A 23558-nucleotide genomic window follows, 5' to 3' on the forward strand; every position below is an offset into this window, starting at 1 on the left:
CTGGATGTCTGGCTCTAGGTGAGTGATCATGCCATTGTGGTTATCTGGGTCATTAAGATCTTTTTTGCATAGTTCTGTATATTCTTGCCACCTTAATATCGTCTGGTTTTGTTAGGTCCATACCATTTCTGTCCTTTATTGAGCCCACCTTTGCATGAAATGTTCCCTTGGTATCTCTAATTTTCTTGAAGATATCTCTAGTCTTTCCCATTCTATTATTTTCCTCTGTTTCTTTGCATTGTTCACTTAGGAAGGCTTTCTTATCTCTCCCTGCTATTCTTTGGAACTCTGCATTCAGATGGGTTATATCTTTCCTTTTCTCCTTTGCCTTTAGCTTCTGTTCTTTTCTTAGCTATTTGTAATGCCTCGTCAGATGACTATTTTGCCTTATTCCATTTCTTTTTCTTGGAGATGGTCTTGATCAGTGCCTGTATAATTTTATGAACCTCTGTGCATAGTTCTTCAGGCACTCTCTCTATCAGATCTAATCCCTTGAATCTACTTGTCATTTCCACTGTATTTTCGTAAGGGATTAGTTTAGGTCATACCTGAATGGCCTAGTGGTTTTCCCCACTTTCTTCAATTGAAGTCTGAATTTTGCAATAAGGAGTTCGTGATCTGAGCCACAGTCAGTTCCCGGTCTTGTTTCTGCTGACTGTATAGAGCTTCTCCATCTTTGGCTGCAAAGAATATTATCAATCTGATTTTGGTATTAACCATCTGGTGATGTCCACATATAGAGTCATATCTTGTGTTGTTGGAAGAAGGTGTTTGGTACGACCAGTGCATTCTCTTGGCAAAACTCTATTAGCCTTTCCCCTGCTTCAATCTGTACTCCAAGACCAAACTTGCCTGTTACTCCACGTATCTCTTGACTTCCTACTTTTGTATGTCAGTCACCTTGTAGGTCTTGATAGAACCATTCAGCTTCTTTGGCATTAGTGGTTGGGACGTAGACTTGGATTACTGTGATATTGAATGGTTTGCCTTGGAAATGAAGAGAGATCATTCTATCAATATGCCAGCAAATTTGGAAAACTCAGCAGTGGCCACAGGACTGGAAAAGGTCAGTTGTCATTCCAGTTCTAAAGAAAGACAATGCCAAAGAATGCTCAAATGGTATACTGTACAATTGCACTCATTTGACATACTAGCAAAGTAATATTCAAAATTCTTCTAGCTAGGCTTCAACAGTACATGAACTGAGAACTTCTAGATGTTCAAGCTGGATTTATAAAAGGTGGGGGAACCAGAGATCAAATTGCCAACCTGTATTGGATCATATAAAAAGCAAGAGAATTCCATAAAAACATGTACTTCTGCTTCATTGTCTACACTATAGCCTTTGACTATGTGAATCACAACAAAGTGTGGAAAATTCTTAAAGAGATGGGAATACCAGAGCATCTTACCTGTCTTCTGAGAAACCTGTGTGCAGGTCAAGAAGCAACAGTTAGAACTGGACATGGAACAACAGACTGGATCCAGATTGGGAAAGGAGTACGTTAGGCTGTATATTGTCACCCTGCTTATTTAACTTCTATGCAGAGTACATCATGAGAAATTCTGGGCTGGATGGAGCACAGCTGAAATCAACATTGCTGGGAGAAATATCAGTAACCTCAGATATGCAGATGACACCACCCCTATGGCAGAAAGTGAAGAGGAACTAAACCTCGTGATGAAAATGAAAGAAGAGAGTGAAACAGCTGGCTTGAAACTCAGCATTCAAAAAGCTAAGATCATGGCATCTGGTCCCATCACTTCATGGCAAATAGATGTGGAAACAGTGGGAAAAGTGACAGACTTTATTTTCTTAGGCTCCAGAATCACTGCAGATGGTGACTTCAGCCATGAAATTAAAAGATGCTTGCTACTTGGAAGAAAAGCTATGATAAACCTAGACAGTGTATTAAAAAGCAGACATTACTTTGCCAACAAAGGTCCATCTAGTCAAAGCTATGGTTTTTCCCGTCATGTATGGATGTGAGAGTTGGACTATAAAGAAAGCTGAGTGCTGAAGAATTGATGCTTTTGAACTGTGGTGTTGGAGAAGACTCTTGTGAGTCCCTTGGACTGCAAGGAGATCAAGATGGATTCTAGCAAAGAGGCTTCTGAGTAGGCTAACATCACCTACTAAGGGGTGGCACCCCCTCCCTTTCTGACCCTGGAGGAGCCTTTCAGTACGTGTGCAGTTGGGAAGGTCGCCTTGACTTCCAGAGTGAGATCCCTGTTCTCACTCAGGCAGGCTCAGCTCCTTCTCACTCCTTCTATTACCTTCATCTTAAAGTCTCTATCCATGGGGGGACAGACTCCAGCTCTCAGCCTGGGGCCCACTGCCTTAGAGTGGCATGCGTGGAGGGGTGTGGAAGCTCCCTGCTGTCTCTCCACACCTCGCTCTGGACATCTCACCCATCTGGCTCCTCCTGCGTTACCTTGTTTTATACTAAACCAGTGATCTGGAGGCTCCATATGAAGACAGTGACATCAGATAATGGAAGGGGACCATTGATGTGCACTTCCTTGATGATTAGTGACGTTGAACATCTGTTCAGGTACCTGTTGGCCGTCTGACTGTCTTCTTTGGAAATATGTCACTTTGGGTCCCAGATCACCCAGCACCACAGGGTGCACTCTGCCGCTGCCCAGCGTCCTCCAGTCAGATTCCCTGGATGGGCAGGAACCGAGGCCGAGTTATTTGCTTTCCTGCTGAAGTGAGGCAGAAGAATGAGCTGGTGGGGCCCGTTGACCAGAGACTCAGGTCAGATGGAACTGCCAAACAACCGTATTCCCTGGCCAGATGGGACCCCCAGCAAAGCCACTGGCTGGGATGTCTGCTCCTACACATGGTAAGTGGGAATGTGGTTCACAGAGGGCCGTAAGCAGGTTCCTGCAAGCCTGGCACCCTGTGTCTATTTGATCCTTGATGGTGGAGCCCTGCCATTCCCCCAAGTAATTTCTTTGAGGCAAGACCAAAACAGACCTCCCTAAAAGCACGTTACACAATGCTGGGAAAGCTGGGTGTCCATTTGGGGTTCTGTTTTTGCCTGCCAGAGAAACTAGGTGGGGAGCAGGGATGGGGGGAGGCTCTTCAGGCAGTGCTATGCCAGCCTGGGGGAGCAACAACGTGGTCAGACTGTGATTGCTCCTTCTACCTTTGAATGTGGTCCTCATCAGTCTCTGGTCCAGATGGGTGCTTCACCCTCACCCCTACGTCCTATGATTTTCTCTGTGGAAAGATGCTAGTTGATCCTCTTGTGAGGGGGGATGAAGTGGTTTGAGGCATGGCTCCATCCTTATGAACTTACCTTGCGGAAGATGCTGCTGCAGGCCCAGCTGAGGCACTGGGGCAAGCTCTTAATGGCCCAGAAAGTTCGGCTGGTGATGGCAGGATCTTCTAGTATTGGAGGGTCTCCTCTCAGGTGGTGGGGCAGGGCCTGTGGCTCACCATGGGGAAAAGGCCACTGGTGGCAGTAGCTGTGGGGAGCACTCACTGGCGTGAGCCGTCCTGGAGACCACCGTTTTCTCACCAAGACCTGCCCCACCCAGCAGCCTTGTTGTTGTTAAGTCACTAAGTTGTGTCTGTTTACAACTTCATGGATGCAGCACGCCAGGCTCCCCTGTCCTTCACTATCTCCCGGAATTGGCTCAAATTCATGTCCACTATTTGTTGATGCCATCCAACCATCTCATTCTCTGCTGCCCCCTTCTCCTGCCTTCAATCTTTCCCAGATCAGGGTCTTTTATAATGAGTCAGTTCTTTGCATCAGGTGGCCAAAGTATTGGAGCTTCAGCTTCAGCATCAGTCCTTCCAATGAATATTCAGGGTTGATTTCCTTTAGGATTGACTGGTTTGATCTCCTTGCAGCCCAAGGGACTCAAGAGTCTTCTCCGGCACCACAAATTGAAAGCATCAATTTTGTAGCCCCTCAGAGATGTAGACTTAGTAGGTCTGAGGTGGGGCCCAGGAATCTGAATCTGGAAGCACACTTGATTCTGATGCCTGTGGCCTGAGGACCACACTTAGAAATACATTCCTACACATCATAGATTCTTGAACCCATTAGGCAGCAAGCACATCTTCTGTATCACAGAAGCACAAATAAGCAGGTGATGATGAGTTGTTTCAAATACTTCTTGAGGTTTTTTTCCCTTTCCCCTTTGTCCCTGAATCCTTGGCTCTGCAGCAGCTTGCCTGTGCTGTGGGGTGGGCATGTGGGAAGTGTGGACACCTGCCAGCCAGCCTCATGGGTGCAGCGTTGCTCCAGGGAGGGACAGGGCCATTCTGAGTCACCTTTCCTAATGAGCATTGCTTGTTGACCGACTGGAGGGGAGGTGCTCGTTATTCATGTTTGGCCCAGGGCCTTCTCTCTTGATTGCAAAGGAACAGAGACCCCGCGGCTTCCACAGTGTTCACCTCTGTGGAAAAAAAAGTGGAAAGATCATCAAAGCAACACTTTAGTTCACCCTTCTCTTTGAAGAGTTAGATTAGCTGGAAGGAAGCTGTTTGGCAGAGAATTTTCACACTTGGTCTATTCCTTTCTTCCTCCATCCATTACCCCTTGCCCAGCCCACCTAGATCCCTTGAATAGGGACATTGTCTGCTCCAAGTAATCTAAAACAAAGCCTCTATTTTGAGCAATTCCTGTCCCACCCTACTCCAGCCCCCAGATGCTTCAGAAACATAACCCCTAAGAAAACAACATGAGGTTAAAGAATATCACGTCAGTATCGCTATTCCTGTAAAAGGGCTGGCCTAATCCAGAAACTTAATTTCTCATATTGTCCTTGTTTCAAAATCCTATAGTACCTTTTTCTTTGTCTCTTGGTAGAACTCTCAAATAAAGCCCCTAGAGCCAAACATATTTGGAGTTAAAAATTAAGTCGGGAAACAGGGTGGAATTTGTGGAGCTCAACTCCAAAGTGCCTTCCTGGACCAGCCACAGCCAACACTTCAGGGTGATGGTTTCAACATAAACAACCTTCTTTAATCATGAGACAACTCTGTACAAAGGCGTAAGGGGAGGTTCTTCCCTCCCTGGAAGAGGAGAATTCACTTCATCCTGGCCCCCGGTTCTGTAGCCCACAGGGACTGGAAAGGAGAGAAGCCTTAGCTCCTCTTCCTGCAGCCTTGACTCCAGTTCTCCATCCATGGCACCCAGGACTCCTACTGGCCCCTGGACAGCTTCTGGGCTAAACTTGTATCGATTCCAAAATGTCCATTTTCATCTGTGGGAGTCCCTTCACTAGGTCTTGAGAGGCGAGTGATTTGCTAAGGTACCACTGCTCAGGGGGGTGGCTCCCATCTGATGTCATTCTAGAATGGCTCCTATCATCAAGTCTTAAGACCACGGTGCTCCCTTTGAACGTGGGGCGTGTTTAGATGAGAGAGAAGCTGGGGTGGGGAGGGGAATGCCCATCTTCCTTTCTTTCCTTGAGGCTCTTTTTGCCCATTTCTCCATGTTTCTGCCTCATGGCATCTTTCTCTTTGCTTTTGCTCCTCTGTAGCTCTGTTTAAGGCTTCCCTGCTGGCTCAGTGTTAAAGAATCCACCTGCCAAGCAGGAGACTTGGGTTTGATCCCTGGGTTGGGAAGATCCCCAGAAGGAAATAGCCCACACTGGTATTTTTGTCTGGAAAATCTCATGGATAGAGAAACCTGGTGGACTACAGCCCATGGGATCACAAAAGAGTTGGACACAACTGAGTGACTAAGCAACAACAGTCTTGTTTAAACCAGGAGCTCTTTTTTGGCTGCACCACTCAGCTTGTGGGGTCTTAATTCCCTCAGCAGGGATTGAAAGTGGGATATGGCAGTGAAACCCAGAATCCTAACCACTCGGCCTCCAGGGAACTCCATTAAACCAGGAGTTCTGAACCTATGGTTCATGGTTCCCTTGAATATACAAGAATATGTCTATTTTATGGGGAAAAGCCCACAGTGTTCACATTGTCAAAGTGGACTGAGAAAAATGAAAAATCGTTCTAAACTTTTCCTCCCTTTTTTTCCCTCCCTTTTCTCTGACACTCTTGCTGCCCACTTAGGATTCTGACTCCTGCTCTGTTCTGACTCTTCCTCCCTGATCCATGTCTCTCCCATTTCTCCTCTCATGTGCTCATGTGCTAAGTTACTCAGTCATGTCTGACTCTTTGAGGCCCCATGGACTGTAGCCCGCCAGACTCCTCTGTCCATGGGATACTCCAGGCAAGAATACTGAAGTGGGTTGCCATGCCCTCCTTCAGGGGATGTTCCTGACGCAGGGATCAAATCCCTGTCTCTTATGTCCCCTGCTTTGGTAGGCAGGTTCTTTACCACTAGTGCAGTCTGGAAAGCCCTTCTTCTCTCCTACCTTCTCTCTTTCTCCTTCTGTCTTTGGCTTATGGCCCCATACCATCTTTTGTTTTTTCCTGAAAATAAAGTATAATAAAAAGTGAATACTAATAATTGTCACATATTGGAGAATGTTCAGTAAATGAAGGTTTAATTTCCTTAGTTATGTTCTTAATTTTAAAAGCCACTGAACTGGATATTTTTCTCTAAAAAAAAAAATTCACGAGGGGTAATTGTTGGCTACTTTTTTTTTAGATTCTTCTATTTATTTATTTATTTTTAATTTTATTTTATTTTTAAACTTTACAATATTGTATTAGTTTTGCCAAATATCGAAATGAATCCACCACAGGTATACATGTGTTCCCCATCCTGAACCCTCCTCCCTCCTCCCTCCCCATACCATCCCTCTGGGTCATCCCAGTGCACCAGCCCCAAGCATCCAGTATCGTGCATTGAACCTGGACTGGCAACTTGTTTCATACATGATATTATACATGTTTCAATGGCTACTGTTTTTAAAAGTCATCTGTGACGGTTCATTCTATCCACTGTGAGCCCTCAGCTGTGAATGAGAGCATAGCTTCCTGCCCGCGGTCTAATCAGACATCGGGAGGGCAATCACGCCCCCCTAGTGTCAGAGTTTTAGGTTGCATGTTGCGTTAGATGAGGAAGTCACCTCCAAAGGCAAGAAATCTAATCATTTAATAGAATTTGAATCCACGGACAGCATTGCTTTCAGCAGCTTGGTGGTCTATCCCAATGGGGGGCTTCATAGAGAAAGAGGCAGAGGGAACAGGGAAGGGTCTGACTCTGTCATCGGATCAATACAAGACTCTTCAACCATTAGATAGAGTGGATCTTTGTCCTTAAAGAGTACAGACGGCAATCCCACCTTCTGATGTTTCAATGTTTTGATATATTAATATTCCAGTATTTTGCTGGCATAATGCTACCATTATGGTAATGTAAAAAATCTGAAATGCATCTTGAAATACATTTAGAGTTAGACACTGCATTAATTTTTAAATGGTAAAGTTTACTCATCTGGAAAGTGTTCTTTTATACCTGTATAACATTCAAGAAGAGAAAGAAAATCAACTGACAGAGAATCTCTTGCAAAAATGAGTCTCCATTTTCAGACTTTAGAAACTTCATTTCTCATTATCCCAGAAGGAAATGGCAACCTACTCCAGTATTCTTGCCTGGGAAACCCCATGGACAGAGAAGCCTAGTGGGTCCATGGTGTGACAAAGAGTTGAATATGACCTAGTGACTATCCCTGCTTCAAAACCCCTAAAGTACCTTTTTCTTGGAACTCTTTATCTCTTGGTAGAACTCTAGAATAAAAACATAAGAGCCATGCTTATCTGTTTGGAGTTAAAAATTAAGTTGGAAGATAAGGTGGAATTTGTGGAGCTTAATTCCAGAGTACCTTCCTTGGACCAGCCCCAGATGACACCCCAAGGGAAGAAGCCTGGGGCAAAGGTCAGCATTAGACACTTCAGGTGGAAGATTTCATCACAGATATCCACCTTCTTTAACCATGAGACTGCTCTACACAAAAGTGCAAAGGGCGGTTCCTCCCTCCACAGAATTCTACAGTGTCCGATGTAAAATCATTGTTGTTCCCCGGGTGTTCATCTTGTTCCTATGTAATGTGCAAAACTGAGATCCATCTGGGGATGGGAGAAGGGTAGCATCCATGGGAGCCTCAGGGGCCAAGGGAGGAGATGGTTCTGAAGGTGAAAGACAATGATGGTGTTAGAGGCTGTTGTCAAAATGCTCCTACGTCAAAGCAGCTGCACTGAACTGTCAGGAACCTAGTAAAATACGCAGTTACCGAGGCGCCGGGAAGGAACCATGTACGGGCAGTTTATATTGATTGCAGGCCAAGCAGTGGGAAGAAATGAACTTACCATCTCATCTTTTTTAAGGGACATGGGATGAGGTGGTGTGAGATGGGAGTGGGAACCAACAATTACTGAGCACCTACTGTATGCCACTTGCGGCCTCTCATTTAACCTTCAAAACAGCTCTGGGTGGTAGGTAGTAGTATTAGCCCTCAGTTCAGTTCAATCGCTCAGTCATGTCCGACTCTTTGCGACCCCATGAATCACAGCACGCCAGGCCTCCCTGTCCATCACCAACTCCCAGAGTTCACCCAGACTCACGTCCATGGAGTCAGTGATGCCATCCAGCCATCTCATCCTCTGTCGTCCCCTTCTCCTCCTGCCCCCAATCCCTCCCAGCATCAGAGTCTTTTCCAATGAGTCAACTCTTCGCATGAGGTGGCCAAAGTACTGGAGTTTCAGCTTTAGCATCATTCTTTCCAAAGAAATCCCAGGGCTGATCTCCTTCAGAATGGACTGGTTGGATCTCCTTGGAGTCCAAGGGACTCTCAAGAGTCTTCTCCAACACCACAGTTCAAAAGCATCAATTCTTCAGCGCTCAGCCTTCTTCACAGTCCAACTCTCACATCCATACATGACCACAGGAAAAACCATAGCCTTGACTAGATGGACCTTTGTTGGCAAAGTAATGTCTCTGCTTTTGAATATGCTATCTAGGTTGGCCATAACTTTCCTTCCAAGGAGTAAGCGTCTTTTAATTTCATGGCTGCAGTCACCATCTGCAGTGATTTTGGAGCCCAGAAAAATAAAGTCTGACACTGTTTCCCCATCTATGTCCCATGAAGTGATGGGACCAGATGCCATGATCTTTGTTTTCTGAATGTTGAGCTTTAAGCCAACTTTTTCACTCTCCACTTTCACTTTCATCAAGAGGCTTTTGAGTTCCTCTTCACTTTCTGCCATAAGGGTGGTGTCATCTGCATATCTGAGGTTATTGATATTTCTCCCAGCAATCTTGATTCCAGCTTGTGCTTCTTCCAGCCCAGCGTTTCTCATGATGTAATCTGCATAGAAGTTAAATAAGCAGGGTGACTATACAGCCTTGACGTACTCCTTTTCCTATTTGGAACCAGTCTGTTGTTCCATGTCCAGTTCTAACTGTTGCTTCCTGACCTGGATACAAATTTCTCAAGAGGCAGATCAGCTGGTCTGGTATTCCCATCTCTTGAAGAATTTTCCACAGTTTATTGTGATCCACACAGTCAAAGGCTTTGGCATAGTCAATAAAGCAGAAATAGATGTTTTTCTGGAACTGTCTTGCTTTTTCCATGATCCAGCGGATGTTGGCAATTTGATCTCTGGTTCCTCTGCCTTTTCTAAAACCAGCTTGAACATCAGGAAGTTCACGGTTCATATTAGCCCTAGTTTTCAAGAATCAAGAACTTGAGAATCAGGTTAAACGGCATGATTTTTTCATGTTCCTATGATGAATTTTCTGAAATATCCCACAGTAACTCCCTGCAAAGCTGAATCAAAGGTGCGGTCAGCTGTAGTTGCCCAGACATCACTCCCTAAGGACTTTCCATCCTTGCTGGAATGTAGTAACGTGGAGAATGTTAATTCTACTCCCACCCCCACCCCCGCCCCACACTTTCTCTTAGGGAGAATATAATAAAAAGCTGTAAGAAATAGTCGATAGGCTTCTGGGGGTGAAGTGGAGTTATAACCCCTGGCTCCTAGCCGTCCTTCTGGAATGTGGAGAAAGCAGTGATTAACTCATGGCAAACAATATCAGATTTTATTTTTCTGGGCTTCAAAATCACTACAGATGGTGACTGCAGCCATTAAATTAAAAGACGCTTACTCCTTGGAAGGAAAGTTATGACCAACCTAGATAGATTATTCAAAAGCAGAGACATTACTTTGCCAACAAAAGTTCATCTAGTCAAGGCTATGGTTTTTCCTGTGGTCATGTATGGATGTGAGAGTTGGACTGTGAAGAAGGCTGAGTGCCGAAGAATTGATGCTTTGGAACTGTGGTGTTGGAGAAGACTCTTGAGAGTCCCTTAGACTGCAAGGAGATCAGCCCTGGGATTTCTTTGGAAGGAATGATGCTAAAGCTGAAACTCCAGTACTTTGGCCACCTCATGCGAAGAGTTGACTCATTGGAAAAGACTCTGATGCTGGGAGGGATTGGGGGCAGGAGGAGAAGGGGACGACAGAGGATGAGATGACTGGATAGCATCACTGACTCGATGGACATGAGTCTGAGTGAACTCCAGGAGTTGGTGATGGACAGGGAGGCCTGGCGTCCTGCGATTCATGGAGTCGCAAAGAGTTGGACACGACTGAGAGACTGATCTGATCTGATCTGGTTTGCCGAGGTGGTATGCAAGGTTAGAGAGAGCTGAAGGTTTGGGACCGCGCAGAAAAGGCAGAGCGGCTGGCTGCCTCCAGTGGGTGCCCTTCACTCCTGCCTGCACTCCAGTCCTGTCCACACCCACCGCGCAGCTCTACCCAGCCTGGTCTCCACCCGCATCTCTTTCATTTCTCCAGTCTTTTTCTTTCTCCCCGCCCTCCTTCCTCCATGCTCACCCGCGCCCACTCTTCTCTCTGAGGATCATAAGGTAGCAATGAAGGAAACCTCCTGTAACTGCTTTTCCACCGCTAGGCACTTTGTTGTCGTATCTATCCGTGGAGGTCATTTGACAATTTTATGTGACCTTTACTTTGGGTAAATCTTTTTAGTCCTTAATAACAACGTTGCTGGAAATTGTTTCACCAGGAGGAAAATAGCAAGCCCGCCATAGTAGAATTACAACAGGCCTTGCTTTTTAACTTTTATTAGAGTCACAGCTAGTTAAAAAGCCAGTTTCTGGGTGATCACGTAAATATGCGTCTAAATTAATGGGAAAGGTGTTTCATAAAACAAAATCTAGGCTTTTTCCAAATTCCTTTTAAAAACAAAATAATCCAGAATGTTGTAGAAAATAGTTGGATCTTTTCCCCATATGATAAGAGGAAAGACATAAGTGGGAAGACTGGGAAGAGAGAGGGGATCACACAGAGGGATGGGGTAGAAAAAGAAGTAGGAAGACAAGGAAAATACAGTGGGAGAGGGCACAGAGCTTGACCTGAGGAAAAGAGGGTGGAAAAGTGATGAAGAGAAAAGGGAAAGAAAAGAGGCATAATGGTTCCTGCATCGCGTGCCTGGAATGACTTAAGTGGGTAGAAATTAAAGCCTTGGTGTTAGCACCTTAAGTTTTCCTTGCCTATGAGGTGGAAGGTGAGGGGTAAATCCAGGGAAAAGAGTCCTAGAGAAACTGCTAACTCCACCATCTTTCTCAGAGCCTGTGCTCATCTTCTATACCCACAGCAGAGGAAACTGCAGAAGGAAGGTCCAAATCTGTTCCCCTTGCAAGGTGGGTGTGCTTCCATCTGCCAGGCTGTCTGCTTGCTTTTCACGTCTCCCCAAATTATATGCTAACAGCACTCATCGTCTGCCATCCTGGCACAAGCCCAAGAAGATGCAGCTAAATTAGAACGTGGGGGAAAGGAGGAGAGCACAGCTTGTTTTCTGCTCTGGAATTTGTGATAATTCATGAGTCACTGCTGCTGTTTAGTCTCTCAGTCGTGTCCAACTCTTTGAGACCCCATGGACTGGAGCCCACCAGGCTCCTCTGTTCATGGGATTCTTCAGGCAAGAATACTGGAGTGGGTTGCCCTTTCCTTCTCCAGGGGATCTTGAGGCCTTTGGAAGTCCAGACAATTGGGATCCTTTAGAAAAGGATTCAGGATTTTCTGCTGGGCTTACCCAGTCTCTCCTCATTCCCTTTGACCTGGTTGGTGCACTTCTGAACTTCAGCAGATTTTTGTGGGACAGTCTTGGGATTCAGTTGAAATGAATGCTCCTCCAAAATAAGGCTATTTAGTTCACTTTTGGTGGTCTGGAGTTCATTCCTTTTTCAATTCAAACAACAAGTATTTGTTGCATGACTTCCACATGCCAGAACAGGAAACAGGGTGGATTGAAAGATCCCTGCTGTCTCACAGAGATTCTCTTTTCACAGAGCAGGACAGGCAGTAAACAAAGAAATAAACAAGAAATCTATCAACAAGTAACATGAGCTACACAGTGAATTACAGTAAGTCTCCATAATAGTGAGTGAATGGGTGGTCTTCTGGCATGGTTCATCTGAGCTGGTGACATCACTCAGAGTACCAGAGGCCCCCGCCCTGCCAAGATATGAGGGGACACATTGCAGGCTGATGCAAAGGCCCCGGCCCAGGACTAACCTTGGAACATCTGAGGAACAGAGACAAGACTAACTTGTCCTGAGCCCAGTGAATGAACAGAGAGTTGTGGGATGAGTTGGAAAGACAGTGGGGGGTAGGGGGGATCATTGAGGCTTTTCTGACTCGAAGGAATTTGGAACTTTTTTCCGAGTGCAGTGGGAAATCATTGGAAAACTTTAAGCTTAGGGATACTTTGATCTGGTCTATATTGGCTCAGATGGTAAAGAATTTGCCTGCAGTGCAAATTTGATCCCTGGGTTGGGAAGATCCCCTGGAGGAGGGCATGCAATCCACTCCAGAATTCTTGGATGGAAATCCCATGGACAGAGGAGCCTGATGGGCTACAGTCCATAGGGTTGCAAAAGAGTTGGATGTGATTGAGTGACTAACACATGCACACACATAGGTGGGAAGATTTGGGAGAATGGCATTGAAACATGTAAAATATCATGTATGAAACGAGATGCCAGTCCAGGTTCGATGCACAATACTGGATGCTTGGGGCTAGTGCACTGGGACGACCCAGAGGGATGGTATGGGGAGGGAGGAGGGAGGAGGGTTCAGGATGGGGAACACATGTATACCTGTGGTGGATTCATTTTGATATTTGGTAAAACTAATACAATTATGTAAAGTTTAAAAATAAAAGCTTAAAAAAAAAAAAGCTTTGCAAACATCAAAAAAAATTAAAAAAAAATAAATAAAATAAAAATCCAAAAAAAAAAAAAATTCACTCAGTCACATCCAACTCTTTGCAAGTCTGGGATCAGGGTGGATACGACAATGGTAAAACAGAAATTCATGGTGGCCCAGACTTGATGGTGGTGGAGTTGTAGAGATGTGGAGAAGAGAATGGATTAAGGTGCATTGTGAATGTAGCATCGAAGACCCTGAGGAAGATGAAAGAAAGAGACCTGGGAACATCCCTAGATTTTTGGCTTAAGTAACCAAGTGGATTGTGTTGCCCTTTTCTGAGATGGGGTGCTTGAAAGATGAGCCGGTCTGGATGTGGGAAGGTAGAGTCAAGAACTCTCTTCTAAGCAAGTTCATTTGAGATGCCTGTGAAATCATTTAAGTCTTCATCTAGAGTTCCAGGCAGAGGTCAGGGCTGAAAATACCAATTTGGGGAGCCATTGGGCTGTAGGGAGAATCGCCTAGTGCTGTTTTTTAAATTGTTACTGAGTTTGTCTTCCTCTGCTTCCCTGGTGGCTCAGGTGGTAAAGAATCTGCCTTCAATGCAGGAGACCTGGGTTCAATCCCTGGCTCTGGAAGATCCCCTGAAGGAGGAAATGGCAACCACTCCAATATTCTTGCCTGGAGAATTCCATGGACAGAGGAGCCTGGCAGGCTACAGTCCATAGGGTCACAAAGAGCTGGATACGATTGAGCAACTAATTCTTACCTTCCTTTTTGTCTTCTTCTGTGCACATTCTCTTCTCCTAAGACCATGCAGACTTCTTTTCTTGATTCACTGGCTTTTTCTTTGTATGTATGATGACCTAGGCTGACCAAAGTCCTTATTGACCCTGATCATTTTACCATGTTGGAAATATGGGAGTAGTACCACGTTACCATCTATTCCCATCACCTTCCACTATCCCCAGTTATACAAACATACACACACACACACTTCTGGATCTTACAGCATATATATGTAAATACAGGTTAAGGAAAGCTCGTTGAATTGAGCAGTTGGGGAGGCTTCCAGAATATCAATATCAAAAGATAATATCAATTTTTAATGACCTTTACTGGTGGCTCAGAGGTAAAGAATCTGCCTGCAACGTGGGAGACTCAGGTTCGACCCCTGGGTAGGGAAGATCCCCTGGAGAAGGAAATGGCAACCCACTCTAGTATTCTTGCCTGAAGAACATGGACAGAGAAGCCTGATAGGCTACAGTCTATGAGGTAACAGAGTCAGACATGACTGAGCAACTAACAGACCCACACCATTTCTCTGATGAAAAAACTGAACTGCAGGTGGATCTAGGTTTTCATGTACAGCTTATCAGGGTAGAGGCAGAGACTAAGCCCCATTCTGTATCTCATTTGCTGGAGAGCAGAGCTACAGAGACATGGTAACACACCTAGGGGTCTCTTCATCCCCAGCCTGAACCTCATACCTGCAAATACTCTGCCTGTTGCTGTCATTGGGACCAGAGGAAACGGGAATGAATCACGACTCCAGAGCCCAGCACTGAGCTCTAGCTCTGACACTGAGATCCAAAAGAAAGAAAATGATTATTGAGGATTCTTATGTGGCAAAACTTGATTTTCCACTTTTCTAAGCAAGAGTTTTGAATCGTATTGTGACTTTCATCCTTTCACTGCAAGAGGGGATAATTGACCTCACTTGTGGGGTGGATTTGTTACCCTGACACCCAGGAATGAAAGGCCACTTAGACATGGAAAGGATACTGATAACAGCTTCTTTGTTCCCCTTGTTTATAGCTCTTGGTTTCTTCTTCTTTTTCTTTGTCTCTGGAAAATGCTTCTCATTTTCTAAATCCTTGTGCTTTGAAGACCAATTTTGCCAGAGAAATGTCAAAGGAGAAACGGGGTTAAATATGGAATTGATTCTGCTCACTTTAAGCTGCAGTAGCCTGACTGTCACCCCAGACCTCGTCATCCTGGTGAGAGCAGAGGCTTGGCATTCTGGGATCACCACTTCCTTTGCCAACAGCAAAGGGCAAAGGGTTCTTTCTTAATTGATGTTTGCCTGTCTGGATACTGAAGAGCATTCTGATGGTAGAAAGGAAAGGCAGCACCTGGCTGGCAGCATGATGCTTTGGTCAAAATCTATCTTCACTGCAGAAATTCTCATGGTGTTTTAATCTCATCCCTTTGGGTGGTTGTCCATTTATACCATTTATAAAACTGTGTAATCATTCATTTTTATCAGTTGGGACAGGTTGATGGTTGTCTTTACTTTCTTTACTTTCTCATACTTTAAGATTATCCTGGCTCATATATTTACTGCCTCATCCCTAATCTCCGTCATTTATTCAAAGAACTTCTGTCCTTTTATTTTTTTTAACATTGAATTATTTTTGACTATGCTGGGTCTTTGTTGCTAGATGTCTAGTTGTAGTGAGCAGAGGCTGCCCTCTAGTTGCCATGCCATGGCTTCTCATTGCAGCAGTTTCTCTGGTTGCAGAACTTGGGCTCTGGAGCATGCAAGTACTTCAGTAGTTGTACAGGGGCTTAGATGCCTCTGGGCATGTGGAATCTTCTAGCACCAGGGACTGAACCCGTGTTTCCTGCATTGGTAGGCAGATCCTTTACCACCGGACCACCAGGGACATTCCCTGTTCCCTTTCATTAGAGAATATTATGTAAAACATACATGTAGGAGCTAAAGATGCTCAGCTGATAATACTTGGAAATATATACATGTATTCCAGCTTACCTTTGAACATATTCAGTTAAAGGTAATTTGTGATGATGTCTCCATGGATCTTGGAACCTTTCCTTTTGTTTCTCTGTAACTTCCCATTCCAATGGTAAAACACCTGGCTTCCACCACTTGTCATGTATAGAATTCAGTGCTTGTCCCATGTGGTTACTGAAAAAAACTGTCAGACTGTCTTCCAAAGGGGGCTGTGCATGCGTCCCACCAGTATCCTGAGTATGTTTCTGTAGGATAGTTTACTATCAGTATACCCTCTGTGGCCAGGTATCTATTTCAATCTTTACCAATTATGAATGGGCTTGTTTGCTCTAGTATTCTTGGACAATTTGAGTACAGATTCTTTGTCAGATATGCATTTTTAAGGCAAACAATTGTATTTATTTTTGGCTGTGTTGGATCTTTGTGTGTGGGCTTTTCCCTAGTTCGGGTGAGCGTGGGCCATAACTAGTGGTGTGTGGGCTTCTCACTCCAGTGGCTCCTCTTGTTGTGGGGCACAGGCTCACGGGCTTCAGTGGTTGCAGTATGTGAGCTCGGCATTGTGTGTTCCAGGATCAAGAGCATAGGCTCGGCAGTTGTGGCACATGGGCTCCATAGCATGTGGGATCTTCCCATAGCAGGGATCACACCTGCATGTCCAGCACTGGCAGGCAGATTCTTTACCACGGAGCCACCAGGGAAGCCCTCAGGCATATTTTTTATTCTAGTTGTCCACACATGTACCTGGTGAGAGAGGCCAGGATCAAGAGGCCTGGCCGCTGGGAGTCCTCAGCCACAGTTCTGGCTGTGCCATCCAAAGCTCTGGGGCCTTTGGCGAACGCCTCAGCTTCCCTGGAACTGTTTCCTCCCCTCAGAAATGCCGTGCTGTTGGACTGTAGCCCAAACATCCCACTGAGATTGATGCTACCATTATCTCCATTTTATGGATGGAGAAACTGAGATACAGAAAGGTTAAGTGATTTGCTCCAGGACACACAGCTCAGAACTGATGAAACTGTGACACAGGCCCACACATTCTGGCTCCTGTGTAGCTACTGCCTCTCACACTAGTCCCTGAAGCATCCGGTTGTCACCAACAGCAGTATTAGCTCTCATAACCACTGGAAGATCTGTGGTCATTTACATATGTGGATATTTAAAGTGATGGCCGATGTGGAGCCCAAATAAAAAAAAAAAATTTGTTTCCCATAAGGTAGTTTTCTGTCTTTCCCCATTTGAGTAGTTTATAAATTTGTGTGTTTATTTGAGAAAATCTGATTTAAAGCATTGATGATGTTGTGTTTGAGTGCAGAGGGAGTGGAGAGGTCAGTAACCTGCAGAGGGCAGACAGGAAATATTTTCCCTTTGTGGACTGTAAGGTGTCTGTTGTAACAACTCATCTATGCTGTATGGCAGGAAAGCAGCTGTTAACAATAAGCAGACAAAAGAGACAAAAACCAATGATGGCGGATTTACTAGGTTATTAGTAGTTAAAACAGTTGTTTTTTCTTTCCTTTTTTTTTAGTTGCAAGAAGCACAGGATCAACTTACAGAGGCTGTGCGATGTGCTGAGAAAACACAGGATCACGTCCAAAAGTACGATTTACAGATAAACAGTATAATATGAGACTAGATCAATAGTAATAATAAACACATTATCGTGAAGCTGTGTAACATATCAGCTTTGAGCTGTTTTGAGATGCATAATTTTCCCCCATTATTTCCATATCTTGCACATTATCCACAAGTGAAAAGTGAAAGTTTTAATTGCTCAGTCATGTCTGACTCTTCATAACCCCATGGACTCTAGCCTTCCAGGCTCCTTTGTCCATGGACTTCTCCAGGCAAGAATCCTGGAGTGGGTTGCCATTCCCTTCTCCAGGGGATCTTCCTGACTCAGGGATCAAACCTGGGTCTCCTGCATTGCCAGCAGATTCTTTACCATCTGAGCCACCAGGGAAGGTGATTAGTCACAAATAGAAAAACAGTACAGTGGCCAAATCATCTACTTTTCAAAATTCTAAGAACCTATGTAATTGAACCTGCAGACGTTTGTTCAAAAACAGTGTGATATTTTAAAAATCTATGTGTGAAAGAATGCCGTGACAGTCCAGGGGTTAAACTGTGCCTTCCAAGGCAGAGGGTGGGGGTTTGATCTCTGGTTGGGGAGCTAGGACCCCATGTGCCTCACAGCCAAAAAAACAAAACATATGACAAAAGCAATATTGCAGTCAATTCAATAAAGACTTTAAAAATGGTCTACATCTAAAAAAAATCTTAAAAAAAAAACCTATGTGTGAGAATAATTATTTTAAAATCTGCATTTTAGACTTGAAATTGAAAATGCCGAGTTACAAACTACAGTCAAAAAGCAAGCAGCCAGAATTGAACAGCTTCAGAAAAACCTGTTAAGTACAAGATTGGTAAGTCAACCTCTTAATTTCTGTCATACTGAGAAAGGATTTTAATTTTTTTTTGCTAGTAACATATAAGAATATTTTGGACAATGTGAAAAGTCTCATTGATTAGCTTATTGTATTTTTATTGATACTGCTTGCTACTAGTACTGTGATTCCTCTATAGAAGAAGTCGACTGAATTCATAAAATTAATGATTTTTATAGTGAGATTTTACTTTAAAAATTGTGACAGTCCAAAAGCAATATTTTATATAGACCACATTTTGTTTGTTCATTCATCTGTCAATGAAATTCCACCTTCTGATTATTGTTAATAATGCTGCTTTGAACATTGAGTCCAGAAATTTGAGTAATGATTTGATTGAGAATTTTGAGTTTCTTTTGTAATCCAGATCTTTCTGTGAGATTTTTGAGAATGAATCATTTTAAATATTATAGTTTGTTCTCTTCATTAAGAATGAATACTATGTCTGTATAGAACCATTTGTCTGAACGAATGTATTTTTCATTTGTTGGATTTTTTTTTTTTAAGAGATGGGGGTTGCATGGGAATTTTTCAAAGATTATTTTAGTAAAGTGTGACTTAACAAAACCTGGAATATCTTGAACCATTGATGAAAATTATTTTAGAGCATCTCTAGAAAGTAAAATGTAAATAGGTAGTCTTTAAAAAAACTTTCATTAACATTTAGTATTTTATGTGTAAAAGTGTCTATTTTTAACAAATAAATGTTGGCAATTTTTTTTTTTAATGTTGGCAATTTAAATTCCAGAAAAATGGTGAAATGAAAAATCATTTTAAGTTGTTTTAAGAAAAATTATCAATTTTGAAATCTGTTATTGGCATCAATCAGGTTTAAAAACTGTGTTTACTATAGATTCATATTAACTTGTGAACTCATGAGAAATAATATTTTTAAGAAAGAATAAGTCTCTCTAGGTGTTTAAAAATAATTTTCTTAAATTGTTTTTTTCTAAGTCTGAGGATGAAAAGGAACAATTAAAGAAATACATTGAATTAAAACAATCTCTGGAAAATAGCTTGGACCAAGAAAAGAAGAAAAACAGTGAGTTAGAAAAAGAGACTACTGGGTAAGATTTTAATATTTCTGATAATCTCAACTATGAATAAAAGTATAATTTTATTTTATTTAAAACCTTAGACACAAATTCATTTTTATGTGTATTTTCATAATTAAACACATTATCCTATTTCAAAGTTTACTGTGGAAAGTTAGCACAATCTGAAATGTTTTTGAGTGCAACAGTGTTATACTTATCTGTAATGATTTCTAAAACCGTGTAATGATTTCTAAAACAACCGTGCCTCTGCATATAGTAACGTCACTCTCTTCCTCATCATCTATGCTGAATTTTTACTTCTGCAAAGTATCTTTGTTCTTTTTGGTAATCCTGCCTTCTTTTAATTGTGTTCCTTCCCTTCATCATTCAAGGAATTTATTATCTAAAAACCTACCTGTATTATTGTTGAACAACATTAAAAAGTATCTTGATTTGGCTTATATTTTCTTTTTGCCCCCAAATTTTAGTTATAAAATGTACATACAAAAATCTATGTGTAACTTAAAGAATAATAAAATTAATGACCATGTTTTGATCAGTAAGATAAAAAACTGCTTCTGTTTTTTTGCTGAGTATGGTTAACCCTCATCATCTGTAGATTCAGCCAACCCAAGATCAAAAGTATTCAGGGAAAAAAAAATTTGAGAAAGTCCCCAAAAGCAAAACTTGGATTGGTCTCAAGCTGGCAACTATTTCCATAGTGTTTACACTGTATTTATAACTATGTATGAAGCATTTATGTTGTTTTAGATAATGTAAGTGATCTAGGGATGACTGAAAGTATAGGGAAGATGTGCTTAGGGAGACTTGAGCATTCGTGGATTTTGTATCCACGGAGTGTTGGGGGATTTTTGAACCAGTCCTCTGTGGATGCCAAGGGATGATTATACAAAGGGTTCTTCTCTGATTCTCATTAATATTTTTCTCTTTTAATTTTCTCTACATTGCTTTGCATTTTGTTAACAATGTGCTGGGCAAGATTTCTACATCTGTTAAAACAGTCTTGAAGAGACTGGTACACTCTCTCTCTCTTCTGATTTCCTTTCTTCTAAAACTCTCAGCCAGGGTTATTTCCCGCTTAACTCAGGCTCCAAAGATTTTTCTTGTTTTTTTCAATTTTGAGTGAGAATCTTGTTGGTTTTTTGTATCTACTTTCTTTTCTTTTTGTAGAGACTGTGGTCACTAGGAACAAATGTGTCTTGTGTCTTTTTTTTTTTTTTGCTGAATGATACAATGTCATATTTTTATTTATCTTTAATAATGGAAACCATGTATGTAGAAACAAATGTTTATGCATTTTTACATTTCTTTCAAATACTATATATCTTTTAATTATGTTTTAATACATAATTCCTTAAAGACAATTAATGTTATCTCATTTTCACATATCTTTAAAAAGATAATTGACTATTGAGGGTAAAATTAATATCAATGTGCTGTAGTGTTTATAACAGATGCAAAAGTAAAGTAACAAAGGAGCACAAAGGTCAACTTGGGGTAAATGATAAATGTGGTAACTTTCTTAGAATGTTGATAAGTATATAATATTTTAAAGTAGGTTTTTTTTTTCATTTTCTTTTTTATTTATTTATTTTATTTTATTTTTTTAACTTTACAATATTGTATTGGTTTTGCCATATATCAAAATGAATCCACCACAGGTATACATGTGTTCCCCATCCTGAACCCTCCTTCCTCCTCCCTCCCTGTACCATCCCTCTGGGTCGTCCCAGTGCACCAGCCCCAAGCATCCAGTATCATGCATTGAACCTGGACTGGCGACTCGTTTCGTATATGATATTATACATGTTTCAATGGCATTCTCCCAAATCATCCCACCCTCTCCCTTGTGTCTTTTCAAAAAACATTCATATATTATATTTCTTCATCTTCAGCTTGAATACTGATCTCTGGTTTATAATTAATATTTAATAATAAATTAATATTTCACACTAGCATACTAAAAATTGACATTAACTTATTTATAAGAACTCATATATTACATATATCACAGTATATTTAAATGTGATAAAATTTTTCTTCATAATATTTATCTAAGATTAGAATTTAGTTAATATGCTTTCAAGGAGTACTAAATTCAAACAATGAGAAAGAATTATAATTTAAAGATTTGTTTGTTTTATCTGATAGAACATATATCTGTTTAATTATTAAATATCTGCTCTTAAAGAACTTACTCATTCTATACATTTCTACAGATTTAAGAAACTCTTAAAAATGACAAGAAGGAAGTTAAATGAATATGAAAATGGAGTTTAGTTTCCATGGAGATTTAAAAACCAGTCAAACTGAAATGGATATTCAAATTAATAGGCTAAAACATAAGATAATTTTTAATCAGTTTTAGAACCCCAAAATCACTTAATTTGGGGAAATATAAATCATTCCATGCTTTGAGCAGTGAAACACAGATTTGTCTATTAATTTTTTAGGTTAGACACCAGTAAAAAAGACAGCTTTTCCCTATATCATTTTGAGATAAAAAGGGCACACTCTTGACTCTCTCTGTCTTGAACCCTGGCTGGTGATCTGAAGCTGAGCAGCACAGCATTAATGACCCCAAAGCATCCATTGTTTTTGGTGACAGGTTTGTTGAAATCTAATGAACATACCATGCAGTTCATTCATTTAAACTGTACAGTTCAGTAACTTTATTGTGTTTAAAGAGTTATACAAGCATTACCACGTTAGAACATTTTCATCACCCTCCAAAGAAGGGTGCCAGTTTTCCCTTCATGATCTTCCCAGCCTGCGGGAACCATGACTCCACTCCCTGACTGTGTAGATGTCCCTTTTCTGGACATTTCATGTCAGTGAAATCATACAATATGGGATCCTTTGTGACTGCCTTCTTTCATTTAGTGTAATATTTTCAAGGTACATCTAACATGTATCAGTATTTCCTTGCTTTTATTGCTCAATAATATCCTATTGTATGGACGTACCACATTTTATTTATCCGTTCATCATCTGATGGACCTTTGGGGTTGTTTCTACTTTTTGGCTAATGTCAGTAATGTTGCTGTGAACATTTATGTCTAAGTTTTGGTGCGAACATATTTTTTCATTTCTTTTGGGAATACAGTTATGAATAGAACTGCTATATTACATAGCAACTCTGTTTAACCTTTTGAGGACTTGCCATACTGTTTTTCAGCATGGCTGCATCATTTTATATTTTTATCCAAAGTATGTAAAATGTTCCCATTTCTATACATTCCTGTCAACACTAGTCATTGCCTGTCTCTGTGAGTATAGCCATCCTAGCAAGTAAGAAGTGGCATCTCGTGGTCTTTTATTTCTCTCTCTGAGGAGAGGACAATGAAGATTGAGTTCTAGATTAGTAACTACTCAAAGCTACCCATCTTTTTAGAATTTTAGTAAATTGAGATGAGGTCAAAAGTCTGATTTTGGTAATTAAACTATTTCTAGTTATTTCTTATAGTTCAAATCATATGTCTCATTGCTTACTAGTCTTCATTGCATTCAAACTTGAGCAGAAATTCTAAGGAGTCACACCTGCCTATTTGTAAGAAATTGTCATTGAAGGGAACCCTGAACAAACTTCTTCATGAATAGTTCTTAAGTCTTCCTTCTAGTTATATGCTTCTCATCAACATTTTCATTAAAAATCTCAACTTTTATTATATTCCAGTTTATAGGAGACCAGTTTCTACATGAATTTAAGTTATGTTTGTTTATTTTCTCTTTTTCAAAAATCCATTTTTCTGTTTTTTCCTAATCAGCTTTAAGTTTAGTGGCTTCAATAAACAACATTGGTTTTGTTCAAAATCTACACTTAGGAAAAGGTGGCCAGGACGGATGGCTTCTCGTCCCCTCGGCTTCAGGTGGGGTAGCTCGAGGGCCGGGGGCTGGAATCGGGTGAAGGTGTGTTCATTCCCATGTCTGATAGTTGGTATCTGTGGTCAGCTGGACTTTGGTGAAGGCAGACAAGTGAAACACCTACTCTGAACACCTAGGCTCTCTTTGCAGCCTGGGCTTCCTCGCAACATGGAGCCTGGTTCCCAGGTTGAGAGCCAGGCAGAAGCTCTGCTGCCTTGTCTAACCTCGCTTTGCAGTTCACACAGCATCACTTTGATCATCTTCTGTTCAATAGAAGCAAGTCACTTATACTTGGCCTATATTCTACCTGTCTTACAGAATAAAGT

The 23558-nt window shown here is 41.8% G+C and overlaps 1 pseudogene across 1 annotated transcript in view; it reads left to right on the forward strand.

Annotated features, from left to right (window-relative positions):
* Positions 1-23558, forward strand: part of LOC113893366 — a 113252-nt pseudogene that overhangs the window by 80493 nt on the left and 9201 nt on the right. Inside the window, exons 4-6 of the transcript XR_003511299.1 lie at positions 17392-17462; positions 18196-18289; positions 19265-19377. The product of XR_003511299.1 is annotated as a frizzled-3-like (transcript). The remainder of the gene's footprint in view (positions 1-17391; positions 17463-18195; positions 18290-19264; positions 19378-23558) is intronic.

This window comes from Bos indicus x Bos taurus, chromosome 5 (assembly GCF_003369695.1).
Source record: "Bos indicus x Bos taurus breed Angus x Brahman F1 hybrid chromosome 5, Bos_hybrid_MaternalHap_v2.0, whole genome shotgun sequence".
Taxonomy (NCBI): Eukaryota; Metazoa; Chordata; class Mammalia; order Artiodactyla; family Bovidae; genus Bos; species Bos indicus x Bos taurus.